Source organism: Gobio gobio (assembly GCF_949357685.1).
Source record: "Gobio gobio genome assembly, chromosome: 20".
NCBI lineage: Eukaryota > Metazoa > Chordata > Actinopteri > Cypriniformes > Gobionidae > Gobio > Gobio gobio.
The window spans coordinates 37,758,523-37,776,402 of NC_137113.1; the positions used below are offsets into that span (position 1 = coordinate 37,758,523).

Sequence of the window (17,880 nt, forward strand, 5' to 3'; positions counted from 1 at the left end):
TTTCAGCACAGTTGCATTTCATCATGAGATATTCGGCTTGACTCTTTCAGTAGAAATCATGATGATGCGTTTTATTCCAGTAGATATTTTCTAAGTCCTGTCATGACGTCTTTGTTTTCATGATTTTATTATAAAATCTTCATTTTAGTAGCGTTAAGCTACATCTCATAATGAGATCTTTTGCTTTATGACTTTAGCTAAAATCATTATTTCAGAAGTGTTCATCTACACCCCATCATGAGATATTTGTAGTTATGATTTTTGAAAGCAAAATCATGATTTTGGTAGCACTCAGCTGCATCCCATCATGACATCTTTGGCTTTACTATTCATATTTTAAAAAACATGTTTCTGGTAGTGCTCAGCTGCATCCCATCATGACGTCTTTGGCTTTATGATTGATTTCTGATGAAATCATGATTTTGGTACCACTCAGCAGCGCACTGTCATGACAACTTTGGCTTTGTGAAAAGACAACTACATGATTTCAGTAGCGCAGCTGCATTCCATCATGATGTCTTTGGCTTTATGATTTCTGTTGAAATCATGATTTCAGTAGCGCTCAGCGGCATTCCGTCATGATGTCTTTGGCTTTATGATTAATGATGAAATCATGATTTCGGTAGCGTTCAACTGTGTTCCGACATGATGTCTTTGGCTTTATGATTAATGATGAAATCATGATTTCGGTAGCGTTCAGCTGTGTTCCGTCATGATGTCTTTGGCTTTATGAATTCTGATAAAATTATGATTTTGGTAGAGTTCAGCTGCGTTCCATCATGACATATTTGGCTTTATGAATTTTAAAAATATATATTTCTTTAGTGCTCCGCTGCATTCCGTCATGACTTCTTGTTCTTTGGGTTTATGATTTCTGATAAAATTATGATTTCGGTAGCGTTCAGCTGTGTTCCGTCATGATGTCTTTGGCTTTATGATTAATGATGAAATCATGATTTCGGTAGCGTTCAACTGTGTTCCGACATGAAGTCTTTGGCTTTATGATTAATGATGAAATCATGATTTCGGTAGCGTTCAGCTGTGTTCCGTCATGATGTCTTTGGCTTTATGAATTCTGATAAAATTATGATTTTGGTAGAGTTCAGCTGCGTTCCATCATGACATATTTGGCTTTATGAATTTTAAAAATATATATTTCTTTAGTGCTCCGCTGCATTCCGTCATGACTTCTTGTTCTTTGGCTTTATGATTTCTGATAAAATTATGATTGCGGTAGCGTTCAGCTGTGTTCCGTCATGATGTCTTTGGCTTTATGAATTCTGATAAAATTATGATTTTGGTAGAGTTCAGCTGCGTTCCATCATGACATATTTGGCTTTATGAATTTTAAAAATATATATTTCTTTAGTGCTCCGCTGCATTCCGTCATGACTTCTTGTTCTTTGGCTTTATGATTTCTGATAAAATTATGATTTCGGTAGCGTTCAGCTGTGTTCCGTCATGATGTCTTTGGCTTTATGATTAATGATGAAATCATGATTTCGGTAGCGTTCAACTGTGTTCCGACATGAAGTCTTTGGCTTTATGATTAATGATGAAATCATGATTTCGGTAGCGTTCAGCTGTGTTCCGTCATGATGTCTTTGGCTTTATGAATTCTGATAAAATTATGATTTTGGTAGAGTTCAGCTGCGTTCCATCATGACATATTTGGCTTTATGAATTTTAAAAATATATATTTCTTTAGTGCTCCGCTGCATTCCGTCATGACTTCTTGTTCTTTGGCTTTATGATTTCTGATAAAATTATGATTGCGGTAGCGTTCAGCTGTGTTCCGTCATGATGTCTTTGGCTTTATGAATTCTGATAAAATTATGATTTTGGTAGAGTTCAGCTGCGTTCCATCATGACATATTTGGCTTTATGAATTTTAAAAATATATATTTCTTTAGTGCTCCGCTGCATTCCGTCATGACTTCTTGTTCTTTGGGTTTATGATTTCTGATAAAATTATGATTTCGGTAGCGTTCAGCTGTGTTCCGTCATGATGTCTTTGGCTTTATGAATTCTGATAAAATTATGATTTTGGTAGAGTTCAGCTGCGTTCCATCATGACATATTTGGCTTTATGAATTTTAAAAATATATATTTCTTTAGTGCTCCGCTGCAATCCGTCATGACTTCTTGTTCTTTGGCTTTATGATTTCTGATAAAATCATGATTTCGGTAGCATTCAGCTGCGTTCCATCATGACATATTTGGCTTTATGAATTCTAAAAAATATATATTTCTTTAGTGCTCAGCTGCATTCCATCATGACATCTTTTGCTTTATGATTTCTGATAAAATTAGGATTTCAGTAGTGCTCAGCTGCGTTCTGTCATGATGTCTTTGGCTTTATGATTTAAAAAACTACATGATTTCAGTAGTTCTCAGCTGCGTTCTGTCATGATGTCTTTGGCTTTATGATTTTTTTGATAAAATCGTGCTTCCTGTAGTGTTCAGCTGAATTCCATCATGACATATTTGGTGTTACGAATTCTAAAAAAAACATATATTTCTTTAGCACTCAGCTGCTCACCGTCATGATATTTTAGGTTTCATGATTTCTGATAAAATCATGATTTCAGTAGCTCTTTTTGTGATGTTGTGAATCATTATCTTGACATGACTTTTTATTAGTTTTTTTATTCCAGTAGAGCATGGCTGTATCCCATCATGAGATTTTTAGCTTTAGTCATTATGATTTTTGATTTAAGTTACATCACACCATGCATTTATGAAATCATAGATTTCAGTAGCACTCCGCTGAATCTCATTGTGAGTTCTTCGGCTTGATCATTAAAGTAGAAATGGTGATTTCAGCAGAATTCAGTTGACGTTTGCACTATGAGTGCATGCTCTGAGCACGTTCTCTCTGTGGTAAGAGCTTTTTTAAAGAATGTAAAATTGTAAACATGCTCAGATCTATATCTGAATATAAATGTGAAACATTGTCAGAAAACTCAAGATAGTAGTAGCCCTTTAGGCTATAACTTATACTTCCGGAAGCCATAATTCACTTTGCAATTTGTTGTGAATTAGAAATTAGACTCTTCTGTTATGCAACAGAATTTCTGGATGGCTCATATTACACAGTTGATCTTATGATATTGAACTAGGTAACGATAGTGAGAGATTCATTCATTTGAATGTTAACCAAACCAGCCGTTGATAAAGGCCTCTAGAAAGCAGATCTTCTGGCCATGCAAATTTGTCGACATTCCAGCATGTGCGACATGTCCTGAGGCCACACGTTCTGTACTGATATTCACACTGATCGTTATCAGTACAAAAGCTGTATTTTCTCATTCCACAGATATGTTATCAAGTCTTTGAAGGGAAGCTTCACCTGCTTTTAACAATTTCACATTGTATATCAAATGTGGAAAGTGCTTTATCATGATGTGCCTCAGCTTTTCCACTTGGTTGCACTATATGTTTAAATTTGGCAGTCAGCTTCATTTAAGGGATTTTGGAGCAACCGTTTTCCCCCACTGAATCAATGTCATATTAGATTGAAATGAATTCTTCATCATTTTTTTATTTCATGACTAAAAAGGTCAAGTGGTGTAACCAAGTAAAAAGTAATAATAAAAAAAAAGGTATAATAAACCAAGTGTACAGGCTTTTAATGGTGGAACAGAAACCTCTCACGTTTCATTCAAATGTTTTGATATAATTAAAAAAATATAATTTTTGTTTCGAATATTAACCAAAGTCTGGCACTAGAGCTCTGAAACGGTTCAAGGAACGAAAACAAAAGCTGGACAATAACGAAATTTTAACATGAATATAAAAAACGAAAATCATGTTTATTCGTACTGAACAGAAATGCTTATTTGAAATTACCATCATGCAAAACAGGATTTCACAGGACGTTTCAGAGTGGTATGTTTTTTTTTGTGATTTCCTTATACATTTTAGATACAAAGTTATACACTATTTAATCATGATACTTGTCGGAAAACTATGGTGTTGGGGTAACAGCTTAGGACCCAGGACCAGTAGTGAAAAATTAAGACCAAGAGTCAGGAGTCTAATTAATTAAAGAAAAATGTACTGAAGAATAGTTTGCAGTTTCATCAGCAGAAGCCAGCTTCAAATCTCACAAGGAGTTCGTAGGCCGCGCTCCCTCTACCAGCCTAGCCGCCTCCGCCTATCGTACATACAATTTCTCAACAGTTATACTGTTTTCAAGGTCTATCCACGTCATTACTGCCAGGTGGATGATTCTGATTGGTGCAGAGAAAATGAACAGCCTTGGTAAATTTCCTCACATTGTCAGTTAATCAGATTCACGTGTCCATTTATCACTGGCAGGCGCCAGCTTGCCCAGAACAACAAGTCCACCCGTCTCTTAGGATGCCTGTAGTCCACATCCAATACTGATCTGTAACACCGAATACTGCGCACATACACAGATACACAGTCTCTCCAAGGTTGGAGTTGGTGAGATCTGGTCCCAACCAGAGAAAGTTTTCCAAAACATATTGATAACGTGCTTTTCTCTCAGTGAGAGATACAGACCGTATTCATCTTGATTCTTGATGCTGCGTTCACACCAAACGCGAATAGAGCGTCTGGAGCGAGCGATTTCAATGTTAAGTCAATGGAAAGGCACGTTGACGTGCGTCTGGAGGTCCTGCGGCGAGATAGACGCGCTTCATGTGGCGCGATTGATGCGATTCCGCCGAATGGTGTTTTTTGTGCATTCGCGCGTTTGAATCGAATTTGCGTCTGACGCCCGAGTTGAATTTTTTTTACTTTGGCATCAATTCGCGGCATGTTAACCAATCAGGAGCCTGCTTGCTGCTGTCACGTGGTAAAGTGACGTGATGAGAAACCCTATATAATTTAAAAATACTACTATTGGGTCACAAAAGGTAGTTTTAAGACTTTTTCAGGTGAGAATGTAGTTGTTTAAAGCTCAAATCTGTGGTTTATTTATAAAGCGAGCGCCTATTTAAAAAAAAATAATCTTGTGTTTTTGGAGTTGTGAGATCCAGGCGATCACCGTGCAATCACCGCTCATAACCCCGGCGAGAACAGCCTTTCCTCGGCCAGCCCTTCTGACGTTTGCCGCTGGCTCTGATGTCCTGTAGTGGTTCATCTTGTGTGGATCTAACGGGCGATCTTTTTTGTCATGAATCTATAATTTGTTGTCTGCCAAATCGTTTTGACTGAGGGCAAAGAGAAGTTTCATAACTTTATTTTTTAACGATATTTAAATATACCTGCAGTGAAGATAATGTAGTGCGTTGCCTGGATCACATTTGTGTGGCTATTAATGTTTAATATATATTTTTAATGAAAATGAAAAGAGGCAGATATGTTTTATGATATATTTCTCCTGGAGCGCCTTGAACGCGCATCTATTTCGCTTCAAATGCTCGATTTATACGCGCATCCAATTCGCTGTGGAAAGGCGCGTTGAATGGATTCAAAATATTCAAGCGTTCAACCGATTTTGACGCTCTATTCGCGTTTGGTGTGAACGCAGCATTAGGGTTTCAGTAAAAGGAAATATAAAATGAAATAAAATAAAATAATGAAAGGCATCCATATTTCATCTCTGGAAGCCGGGCTAAATGAGCAATCACTGTTACTGCAATCCTGTCGAGTTAGAGGTGTGTGATGCCTCCAAAATCCAAACACACGACAACATGTTCTCAAATCAAGTGTTTTGGCGAAACATCACAGATCCCTAGGACAGACCCTCAGTCACCACTCAGAGACCAAATACAAACTTTAGAAAATATAAAGGAAGAAACTAGGGATGCAACAATACAGTTCGTCCACGGTTCAATACATACCTCGTTTTTTTAACCACGGTTTTCGGTTCGGTTCGGTTCTGATGGCTTGTCACAAGTGATTTTTGTGATTCTATTCTTATGCTGTGTTCACACCAAACGCAAATAGAATGTCAAAATTGCGTCTACCGGGTCTAGTTTCACGCGCGAACATTTTGAATGCATTCAAGGTACTCCAGGAGAAATATGTTATAAAACACCACTCTGCCTCTTTTCATTTTCATAAAAAATATATATTAAGCATTAATAGCCACACAAATGTGGTCCAGGCAACTCCTACATTATCTTCACTGCATGTATGTTTAAATATCCTTAAAATATAAAGTTATGAAACTTCTCTTTGCCTTCAGTCAAAATGATTTGGCAGACAATTTAAAATTATAGATTCATGAGAGCAAAGCTCGGCCGTTAGATCTACACAAAACGAACCACTACAGGACATCAGAGCCAGCGTCAGACGCCAGAAGGACTAGCCGAGGAAAGGCTGCCTTCGCCGCGGTTATGAGCAGTGATTGCCCGGTGATCCCCTGGATCTCACAACTCCAAAAACACAAGATTATTTTTTTTTAAATAGGCGCTCTCTTTATAAATAAACCACAGATTTGAGCTTTAAACAACTACATTCCCACCTGAAAAAGTCTTAAAACTACATTTTGTGACACAATAGTACTATTTTTAATTTATGCAGGGTTTCTTATACACGTCACTTTACCACGTGACAGCAGCAAGCAGGCAGGCTCCTGATTGGTTAACACGGCGCGAATTGACGGCAAAGTTCAAATTTTTCAACTCGGGCGTCAGACGCGAATTCGCTTCAAACGCGTGAATGCATAAAAGCACCATACGCGTGTAACGCGCAAGACGCTCAATTCGCGTCCAATTCGCGCCATTAGCGCGAATGAGGCGGATTCGCGTCCTTCGCGCCGCAGGACCCCCAGACGCGCGTCAACGCGCCTTTTCATTGACTTAACATTGAAATCACTCGCGCCAGACGCTCTATTCGCGTTTGGTGTGAACGCAGCATTAGGCGACAGGAACAGCAATAAGTTAAGGAGAAAAAATACTATTTTTTTTATTGCAATACTCTTTCTTTATTTTACTTAAAATGATTGAAAAACCTTACTTAAAACTGTACTTTAAAAAAAAACCTTGTACACATTCCTAGTGTATAGTATAATATAAAAAAGATATATATAAAGATTTACATGGGCAGCTCAGAGTTGTACAGCAGCATTTAAGTATGAAATTGAATGAATAAATGTAAAAATAAAACACTACATAGACTTCACTATAAAATATACATTGATTCTTTTTAAAGCTACCGTATTAAATTTCTTCAGTCAAGAGCAGTGAGGGATTTTTCTCTTTGTCTTTTGTTGTTTTATTAATAGTTCACTCAAAAATGTAAATGCTGTCATCGATTACTCACGCTCAAGTTGTTTTAAACCTGAATAAAGTTCTTTCTTCTGTTGGACATAAAATATATTTTGAAGAATGTTGGAAACCAACCAGTTGCTGGTCCCCATTGTAGGAAATGATAATATGGATGTCAATGGCTACCATCAACTGTCTGGTATTCAACAGTCTGTGTTCAACAGAAGAAATGAATACAGGTTTGGAACAACATTAGAGTGAGTAAATAATGACATCATTTTAGAGGTGAACTGTCCCTTTAAGGACAAGCGGCAGCGTGTTCACTAGGCTGCGCTGTCAATTTAAGAGTGACCTGCCCGCATCTAATATACAGACACACGTCGATTTTACTTTCTCTTTAGACATAACCGACTGTGTTTATGTAAACCTTGTGTGTATTTGACAGTATTAGCGCAGTAAGACTATTCACAAGTGCGGATTGAATCGTGAGTGCCGTACCGAACGGTTCAATATTATATTGAGAATTGTGGCATCCCTAGAAGAAACAATCATTGGTCCTATTGATTAATCAAAATCATAACTGGAAAGAATCATTAAAATCATAATAATTATATAGGAGGATGAATATTGATTGAGGCTTTGATTATGAATTTAAGTAGGATATACAGGGAGTGCAGAATTATTAGGCACGTTGATTTTCTGATCATATTTTTTTTCCAGGCACATTTGACCAATTCCAAACCACAGTAATCCTAATAACTACTATTGATTTAGTATTTAATAATGTATAAGTGATATATAATTGTTCATGAAGGCTGGAAATGAAAATCACCTTATATTCAGGTGTGCAGAATTATTAGGCATGTTTTCTTTTACAGATAAATTAGATTAGATTAGATTAGATTCAACTTTATTGTCATTACACAAGTACAAGAACAAGGCAACGAAATGCAGTTTAGGTCTAACCAGAAGTGCAATAGCAGCAAGTGCAGGATATACAATGGATGCGTAAGTGCAGGAGATGGATATGTACTGAATATGTATAAATATGTATAAATAGAGAGACGTTATTACTATAAACAGAACTGAATTTACAGGTGAATATGTACAGTGAATAAATATACAGATGGCTATTACTATAAACAGAATTTACAGGTGAATATGTACTATGAATACAATATACAGATGGCTATTACTATAAACAGAATTTTACAGATAGAGGTATACAATAATATGTTAGGCTAATATGAGGAATAGCAGTGGATTAGGGTAGTGCAATAAATTATGGACAGAGCTATCTGGAAAAAAAAGTGTAAAGTGCAGTGGAAAGTGGTTGCATATTACAGTTAGAAGTACAGTGCAAAAATGAGCAAAATTGAGCCAAAAAAGAGATTTAACTCAGACTGAAAAGTCAAAAAGTATTAAATGCCCATGAGAAGGATGCAATACTAATGCAATACTAGACATTGCAGTTAAGGCATGACCATTGGACAGTGAAATGCTCGTTGGGTCAGCAGGATCTGACAAAAACAGGTGGTGAAGAAAAGACACCTGTTAACTGCAAAAGAATTAAGAATTAAGGTGAAGAATTAAGGGTGAAACCATCAGGAACCCTTTAGTCTCCAGCGCCACCATTTTCCAAAGCTGCAACCTACCTGGAGTCTCCAGAAGTGCAAGGTGTCAGGATCTCAGAGACTTCAGTTAGGTAAAGAATCCTAAAAAATGACCCCCACTAAATAAGAATCATAAGCTGAAGTGTTGTAAAATACATGAAGAAGGTTTTTTTATAGGCTTTATGGACAGATAGGTTGAGAGTGACTCTTGAAGGACCAGCACCACATCCTCTAGTACCACTGTTTGAAGAATTCATCTTCCAGAATCTGGCAGTACGTTTTGGGAGTTCATTTTAGTCCATCCTGAAGTCCGTTTTGCAGAGATGGACTAAAAATGAACTCCCAAAACGTACTGCCAGATTCTGGAAGATGAATTATACATTATTAAATACTAAATCAATAGTAGTTATTAGGATTACTGTGGTTTGGAATTGGTCAAATGTGCCTGGAAAAAAAATATGATCAGAAAATCAACGTGCCTAATAATTCTGCACTCCCTGTATATACATAATTATATTGAAGCGGCGGTAGATTCCAGAATCTTTCAATGGTAAAACAAACCGTAATCAATCACATATCCATGGTTAAAGGGTTAGTTCACCCAAAAATGAACATTCTGTCATTAATTACTTACCCTCATGTCGTTCGACACCCGTAAGACCTCCGTTCATCTTCAGAACACAAATGAAGATATTTTGGTTGAAATCTGATGGCTCTGAAAGGCCTCCATTGGCACAATGGCACGGTTCACTCTCAAGACCCTTAAAAGGTACTAAAGACGTCGTTACAAAGTCCATCTCACTACAGTGGTTCTACAATAACTTTATGAATCGGCAAGAATAGTTTTTGTGCGCAAAAAAAACCTAAATAACGACTTATAGTGATGCCGATTTCAAAACACGGCATCATGAAGCTTCGAAGCGTTATGAATCAGTGAGTCGATTCAGTAGTTTGGATCGCCACATTTCAGCAGTTTGGCGGTTTGACACGCGATCCTAAGCATGATTCGACTCACTGATTCATAACGCTTCGAAGCTTCATGATGCCGTGTTTTGAAATCGGCATCACTATAAGTCGTTATTTAGGTTTTTTTTGCGCACAAAAACTATTCTCGTCACTCCATAAAGTTATTGTAGAACCACTGTAGTGAGATGGACTTTGTAACGACGTCTTTAGTACCTTTTAAGGTTCTTGAGAGTGTACCGTGCATTGTGCCAATGGAGGCCTTTCAAAGCCATCAGATTTCAACCAAAATATCTTCATTTGTGTTCTGAAGATGAACGGAGGTCTTACGGGTGTCGAACGACATGAGGGTAAGTAATTAATGACCGAATTTTCATTTTTGGGTGAACTAACCCTTTAATTCTTCTAAGGTGTGGTGAACAGTCTTAAGGCCAATTCGCACTGTACAGACAAACGCCCACAAACACGTTGGCTGTTGGATTTAGAATTTTATCAAAAATACATGTTCAAACTGCCCCAACAAACGCAGACAAACTCGAGCAAAACACAAGATATTCCCCATTAATTTTAACCAATACAAATAAAAGATTGCAGCTTCCAGACACGACTTTCTTCTTGTTTTACAGTTCACTTAAGGCTGTTTTTATGACGTTAAATGTCAAAACTGCATTATTGTAACGCAAGAGTGCATCCATGTAACAAATCTCTCCGCTTGTAGGCGGATTTCTTTCACTAGCACAAAACTAAATGGACGGGACGTGCACTTTCAAATATGGCTCTGCTCTCGCTCAGATTTTACGCGCGCGCTATAACTTTGTTCAGTGTGCCCTCGTGCATATCTCCGTGCTCTTTCTCTAGAATTGTCTTCTGATTGGTCCAGAAACCTACCATTTTCACTACAAGGATAATTTACTAAGCACGCAGTCTTCGCAAGGGACTTGCCTCATCGTCATGGCAACGGTTCGTGTCTAGGTCAGATCACGTCAGAGTTTATTGTCGTTTGTTGGAAAGTAATACCACACTGCTCAGACATTCCACGATCCAACAAACGCTGATTGAACATGTTCAGTCGGGTGAAAACACACTCCGACCAATGGCAACAGACACCGACAGGGGTAACAGTGATCCAATAAACTTCGACAGACTTGTTTTTTGGCGTTTGTCTGTACAGTGTGACTTGACCTTTACAAACGGTACTAACACTATATCAACACTAATGTCAAGCAGGCGAGCAGAGGCAAAGCTTTGCCCTTTATTTACATTGGAGCAACAACATAAAACATAAAATTGGAACTGTTGGAAACACAGCTAGAAATAATAAGACATACTTTCAAGTTGTGATCCACAAACAACAGATTGTCCCGACAAAGTGTGAACTGCTCCATTTCAGGAGAAGCTTTTGTGTGTAGCCTGCATTGTGGTTCTGGAAGCTGTTCTAACACGGATACACAGATAAACGTTGGGATTATAATGTTCAGGAAATACATTTTAACCACTCTAAGTTTGTCAGCCTTAGGAAGGTCAAACAAATAAGTTTTGGAAAAGTGGTGGGGAAAGTGTCTCTTTGACATGGCGACAACACTCTTCTCTAAAGCAGCTCAACCAGGCCTTGCACCTTTTTTTGCATATTCCATGGGCGGATTTTATTTAAATGAGTATCATTGTGACTTCATCTGGAGAAAAAACTCTTTGTTATGATGTTTATAACATCATAACATCATGTTAAATAAAATCTGCCTTTGGAATGGACTTTGATCTTTGTAACATTACACACTAACTAAAGTTGAAAAGTGAAAAAGCATTATATGACCCCTTTTAATTTTTTGGGTGAACTATCCCTTTAACAATCCCTTTTATGTGTTTACATGTCCACATGAGCTGTGTTCTCTGTCAAAAACCTGAGTGTTGTAAACCATTTTGTCTTAATCCCTTAAAGTTCCCCTATTGTCAATAATTGTATCGCTAAAAACTCATCTTTGATCACCAAAATTACATATTTAAGCATTTTTCCTGTAAAAAAAAAAGTATTCGTGCCTTAAAATAGCTTGAATGTAACTCTACACCCTTGCTCAATTTAGTATACGTGGATTCATGAATATGCAAATAGCCCCACCACAATCGTCCAATTTACTGAGGTAACGCTGCACAATGACGGTCTTTGCAACGTCGGACACATAACGGTAATTAATATGATTATACTTTTGCTTGACTATGTTATTAAACCGCTAATAATGTTTTGCTAATGTTAGACAAACCAAGTTCCTGTTTGCCATCTCAGTCTGCCTTCTAAAAATCAGTATCCTTAAACGCTTTGAACAACTTAGAACATCAGTGGAGAGGCATATATTTCATCATAATATCGTAATATACATAATTCACGCGCTATATTGCTAAATCTACCCGGTTTTTCATGTCAACAGAAAAATATACCAGGATAACCTGGCTTCTCTTAAGACTCCTCCACTGCTTCAGAGAATAGTTAATGATATGCTAAAGCCTGTCAGCAAGTTCACGTGATTGGTTTACAATGTAGTTTGTGACATCAGAAACACCAGCGATTTCAAACCGCGTTTTTGAGACTGTCTTTGGCAGTTTTAAAGAGAAAATAATCAACAATGGTGTTTGACTTGTGAATTTGCTCATGGTTTGTCTGAAAGCATATTTAAAAAAAAAACACTGCATACTGTGCATAGACATATAAACAACATTAAAAACTTGATTTTTCACCACAGGGGGACTTTAAACAGCATAAGAACAATGGCGTTCATGTTTACATGATGTTTCAGAATGCTGCTTTTTGCAAAAACCCTGGAATAACCTTATTTCCTAAAACTATTTTCTTAAAAGTGCATGTAAACACAGTTATTGACACTCATTCAAGCTTGTGTTACAAAAGGGTGTATTTGGTTTAATTAACTACCCTGTGGCAGTAGTTGTAGATGTATAATGTTCTGTGTTTTGTGTTTGAGTTGTAAATGAAGAGGCTTGACTTTTACTCGCTCTGTATTTTCTTTTTCCTTCATTGCCTCCTGGCAGTTGTCCGGAACTTGCCGCTCTTTGGTCTGTTGAATTCAATAACAGGAAGGAGGAAACTCATTGTGACTGGTTCTGCTGATAGTAGTTCTGTGTGCGTGTGTGCAGATTCGCAGAAAGGATATCCCATTATGGTGTGTAATATGACCTTCTGAAAGGCAGTGGAAGTGGGTACCGATTTTAGAAAGCTTTGCGTGTTTTCAATAGAAATTGGCCCTCAGCATTTTCCATCTGGGTGGCAGGAAAGGGCCGACCAGGTAACCGCACAAGGGATGGATGTAAAAAAAAAAAAAAAATGGGGCCAACTGTTTTGTAAAGCTGAATACATCTTTGTTGGCCTAGGTCTTACAATACAAGCACAGTTTTCTATTTCAGCGTTTGTCAAATGTTTGCTTGCTATGCAGTCTATATATATATATATATATATATATATATATATATATATATATATATATATATATATATATATATATATATATATATATATATATATATATATATATTGCAATAAAATGAACTTTGTTTCTATAGATATAATAAACAACTTTTATATATAACAAATAAATATTTTAATATAAATATGTAAATACTTCTTGGATTATGAGTGCTTTCACACAAGTGTTTTTTTTTTTTTTTTGAGTGTTCACATTATATTATTTGGGTTCGAATCACAGTGCGTGACAACGACGCAGGAGAAGGTGGCAAAATGCATAGCGTTGCTCACCTCTCTTTTATATTTTGGTTTTTGAATAGGGTTTGGTATCGTTTGAATTTTAACAATTCCAATAAGGTAAAAAAAAAATGGAATTCATTCACATTTATTCCAAGTCTTATTGCAAACATTTCATTGTAGCTGAATACCATGAACAAAAATCAACAGGCTAAACAACATTTAATCAAGGAACTTTTGCCAATGGTTTAAAAATACCATAAAAGCAACTAGCCAAGCTAATATACATTTCAAGCATTATTAAAGGCAAGTAAACACTCAGTAATTTAAAAAGAACAAATAAAAAATAAGCAATCACACAAATAAATACAACTGAACAAAAATATGATTTAAATCAGGGCTTAAAAACGGAAAAAAATATCAATCGGTTCACTCCGAGCAGAATCGATATTATAGCGTTTCCGTTTTTGCGTTCCTCAATAAACATTACTGTTCCGAAAACGGTTTGATATGAAAAAATACCGGTTAATAACGTTATTTTAATTTAGCCTATACTTTAAACAAATATGTATAAATAGACTTATTTTCACTCAATAATAATATAACGCATGGTAATTAAACTTGAATATTTAATTCATAACATTTTTAAAACCAGAAATACATGCATTAGAATAACAAAGCATAAACAGCGAACCTGTTTTAATGGAGCGTTAGACAATCTAAAGTGGCCCTCTTATGCCGAATTATTTTCAGAATAACATTCTTTGTACATAACTTTTTTTCAACACGACTTGTTTTAAAAATTGCATGAATAAAGAATAAATAAACTGGATAACCATTGCTCTTTTAATGCATCGTCAACTGCTAATTTCAAAGCAAACACTGCGCAACACGTCCTTGCATCACATAATCAAATTCAGTCAGCTAATAAAGCTTGATCATTTAATGCAATATAACATACCATTTAATACGAAGCATCAACCGTCCTAGAAAACATTGACCTGTCCTGTATTGGCAATCTGAAAGACTATAGGAAAAATGTTTGATAGATGCTAGTAGCCTGCTTGGACAGGCTTAAACAAAATCCATAAACTAGCCTAAATCAGTCTATTTCAGCTTAAAATCCGTACTGCTTATTTAAACGTTCGAAAATAATGTCCTCCAATACCTGCGCTTTCATTGTAGACCTCAGAGGGGAAAGAAATGTACTTGAGGCATGAAAATGCGCGCTCTGCACTGACGGTAGATTCATAGATGACTGGTGCGCGGGCATTTCACTCACGCGTGATACGTCAACGTCACATGCTGTACTACTCAATTCATGATTGGTCACTGCCAAATTAAAATATTAAAGAGAACGATAAAATAACGTTATTAACCGGTTAATGGTCATTTCAAATTAACGTTTCTGTTCAGAACGATTCAAATCGATTTTGATTTTGTTTCCGTTTTTGTTCCTCTTAAAATTTCGTTCGTTTCCGGTTTTCGTTTTCGTTCCTTGAACCAGTTCACAGCCCTGATTTAAATAAACTGTGTTTAAAGATTTTCAGGTATTCAGGTACATAAACTATAATCAAATGTAAAATAACGGCACTTTATGACTAAATTATACATTACAAATAGTTGCAAAAGTTTTTCAGTCAAGAACAGCGAATTCATTTTCTCTCTGTCTTTTGTAGTTTGATTAATGTTATTATACGGCAGCACTATTATTAGCACTAGCAGCAATATTAGGCTGCTGTCACTTTAAGAGCTGCACAGATCCAATGTACTGTTACACATGCGCTTTCTTTGTCAATGTTTGTTACGTTTACTTAAGATATAACCAACTGTGTTTACGAGAATATTTTGAGATATTTTTGTGTGTATTTGTCTGTTCAAGTGAAAAAACATGTGGAAGAGAACTCAGTTCAATATCGCACAGTATTCAGTAGGGCTGCCCTTGATTTTTCTAGTAGACTAGTAGTTGTTCATTTAAGTCAGACTTAATTAGTCAGACATGCACTGAAAATTTCCGAAACTGTTCAGCCTTTTATGTTCAAACCGGAGTCAGGCAATGATGGAGAGACTCAAGAAGAAGTGACAACATGTAGAATGCAACAGGACGTGAGAAGCGTCTGGCTGCAGACTGTGGGCGAGTGGAGCTCCACTCTCGAACAGGAAATACGTCACCTCCACCTGAACTAATATAAAGGAGGAACAAGGGGGCGTTCTTGTGAGATCTTCAAACTTTACCTCAGGTAATTTTACCTCAGCACCGCTAACGTTACACTGGCAGACTGGCGATGTAATAGAAACTCTGAATGAATATGAATTATGAATTAATAAATTAGGAACAAGGGGGCGTTGTTTTGAGATCGGCAAACTTTACCTCAGGTAATTTTAAATTGTGTTTTGATACTGAACAGGTGAAGTGAATTGGAAAAGACTTTCAGAGAGCCACTATCAATGTTTCAGAAAGCCGTACACCATCTCTAGATGCAGCCGCCTACAGTGCAGCCAGCTTTACAAAGACTGTGGGGCTGGCTACCAGGGAAATGGACAACGGGGAGCAGAGCATATGAGCGGAGTGGAGCGGTGAGAATCTCCGCTCATCGCTCACGGAACTGTTCACCCCTCCGCTCCCCCGCTCAAAGCTACATCAGGCCGCTCCGCTCATTATCGCTCAGCGCTCAACGCAGTTTGCTTTGGGCTCCACTCAAATCGCCCCCCGCTCGCTCCAAAAAAGGAAAAAAATCTACATTTATATCACTTTTAGCTTAGACCACAGCCTTACCTCCTAAAGAACTGAGCAACAACAACATTTTTCAAACAAAAATGTTTTATTTCAAATTACAAATTAGGCTAGTCACAAAAAGTCCTGTAAAATTAAACGAATAAATGGGCCTTATAATATAAATAAAAATGATATAAACAAAAATATACATAAAAGTTTTAAAAGTAAATGAACTATTAGGCCAGAATTTTGATTAGTGAACTTCTGCGCAACGCCCATGATTAAAATTTAAATTGGCTTATATCCATCCATTGTACACACAAACTGCTGTAAAATTAAATGAATAAATGGGCCTAATAATATAAATAAAATGTAGGCTATATAAACAAAAATATACAAAATCCACAAACGTTTTAAAAGTAAATTAACTATTAGGCCAACATTCTTGTAATTGATTTCACATTCTTGTAACTGATTTTTGCGCAGCGCGCAGGATTAATTTAAATTGGCTTATATCAATTGTACAAAAAGAAAGCTGTAAAATTAAACGAATTAATGGGCCTAATTATATAAATAAAAATATACAGGCTATAGGCCTAGATCAAAGTTTTAAAATGAACTATTAGTCCAAAATTCTTAACTGAACTTTTGCGCAGAGTGCAAAAAAAAAGTGCTTTCCATGATTGCATAACGAATTAACAATTCATTACCACCCGTCAGCATGTTTTAATAATTTGTTTCCTCATTTTAATTAGATCGTGGCCACATTGTAATAATCCGTTCCCTATAGTTTTAATAAAATTGGAGAACGAATTAGTTCAACGTGGCCACGATTAACTTAACCAGGGAGACAAATTAAGAAGTTGTGGGAACGAATTTAATTCGTGGCTACGATTTAGAAATGAGAAAACGAATTCTTAATTCATGGGAACGAAATATTAATTTGTGGCCAATGGCCATGGTATATTTTTGTCTGCATGTAATAAGAGCAGGGCTCCGTATACACGACAGACCTACCATGCCTTACCTATTTATCTATTAATTTATTATCGAATGATATATAGCTCACCTTTTGCTGCACTGCCATGTTTGCGTAGCACATCCTCGTGCTTTCTGGCAATGTCGCTTTAGATTCCAATATCTTAGCTAACTCTCACAATCTCTCCACACTCCCTTTCAATTTCTTCTCCCTGCTCGTTCTTAACTTTGTGCATTTATGTATAAGGTTCGCAACTTCATTAAAACAATATTTGAACTCCATAACCTATTGCTCCACTATTGCTTAGCTATTTCACAGATTCTAGATCTAGCAAATCACCAAAGGACATTCTGTGTTAAGCGGGTTGAGCGAGCGGCGCTGAGCGAGTTGAGCGGAATCTTCAGAAAGGCGCTCACCGCTCTGGAGGAAATATTACCGCTACACTCCCCGCTCCGCTCGCGCTCCGCTCCGCTTACATGCTCTGAGAGTGCTTTTGGGGTTTTACTCCTCAGATGACCACCCTGGCTACTGTAGCTGGGATTGCTTTATAGAGGATGGAGGTCTTGAACCATGGTGTGTGTGTGTGTGTGTGTGTGTGTGCACGCAATGTGTCTTTACTGTATCCAGTATGGTCACTTGAAAAAATAAATAAATAAATAACAATATGCTCCAGGGGTTTGATACGATTATTTCAACTACTCCCTTGTTATGCGGGACGT

The 17,880-nt window shown here is 36.9% G+C and overlaps 1 protein-coding gene across 4 annotated transcripts in view; it reads left to right on the forward strand.

Annotated features, from left to right (window-relative positions):
* The window catches only part of exoc6 (exocyst complex component 6), an 80,528-nt gene that overhangs the window by 842 nt on the left and 61,806 nt on the right, over positions 1–17,880 (forward strand). The gene's annotated exons all lie outside the window — the stretch shown is intronic.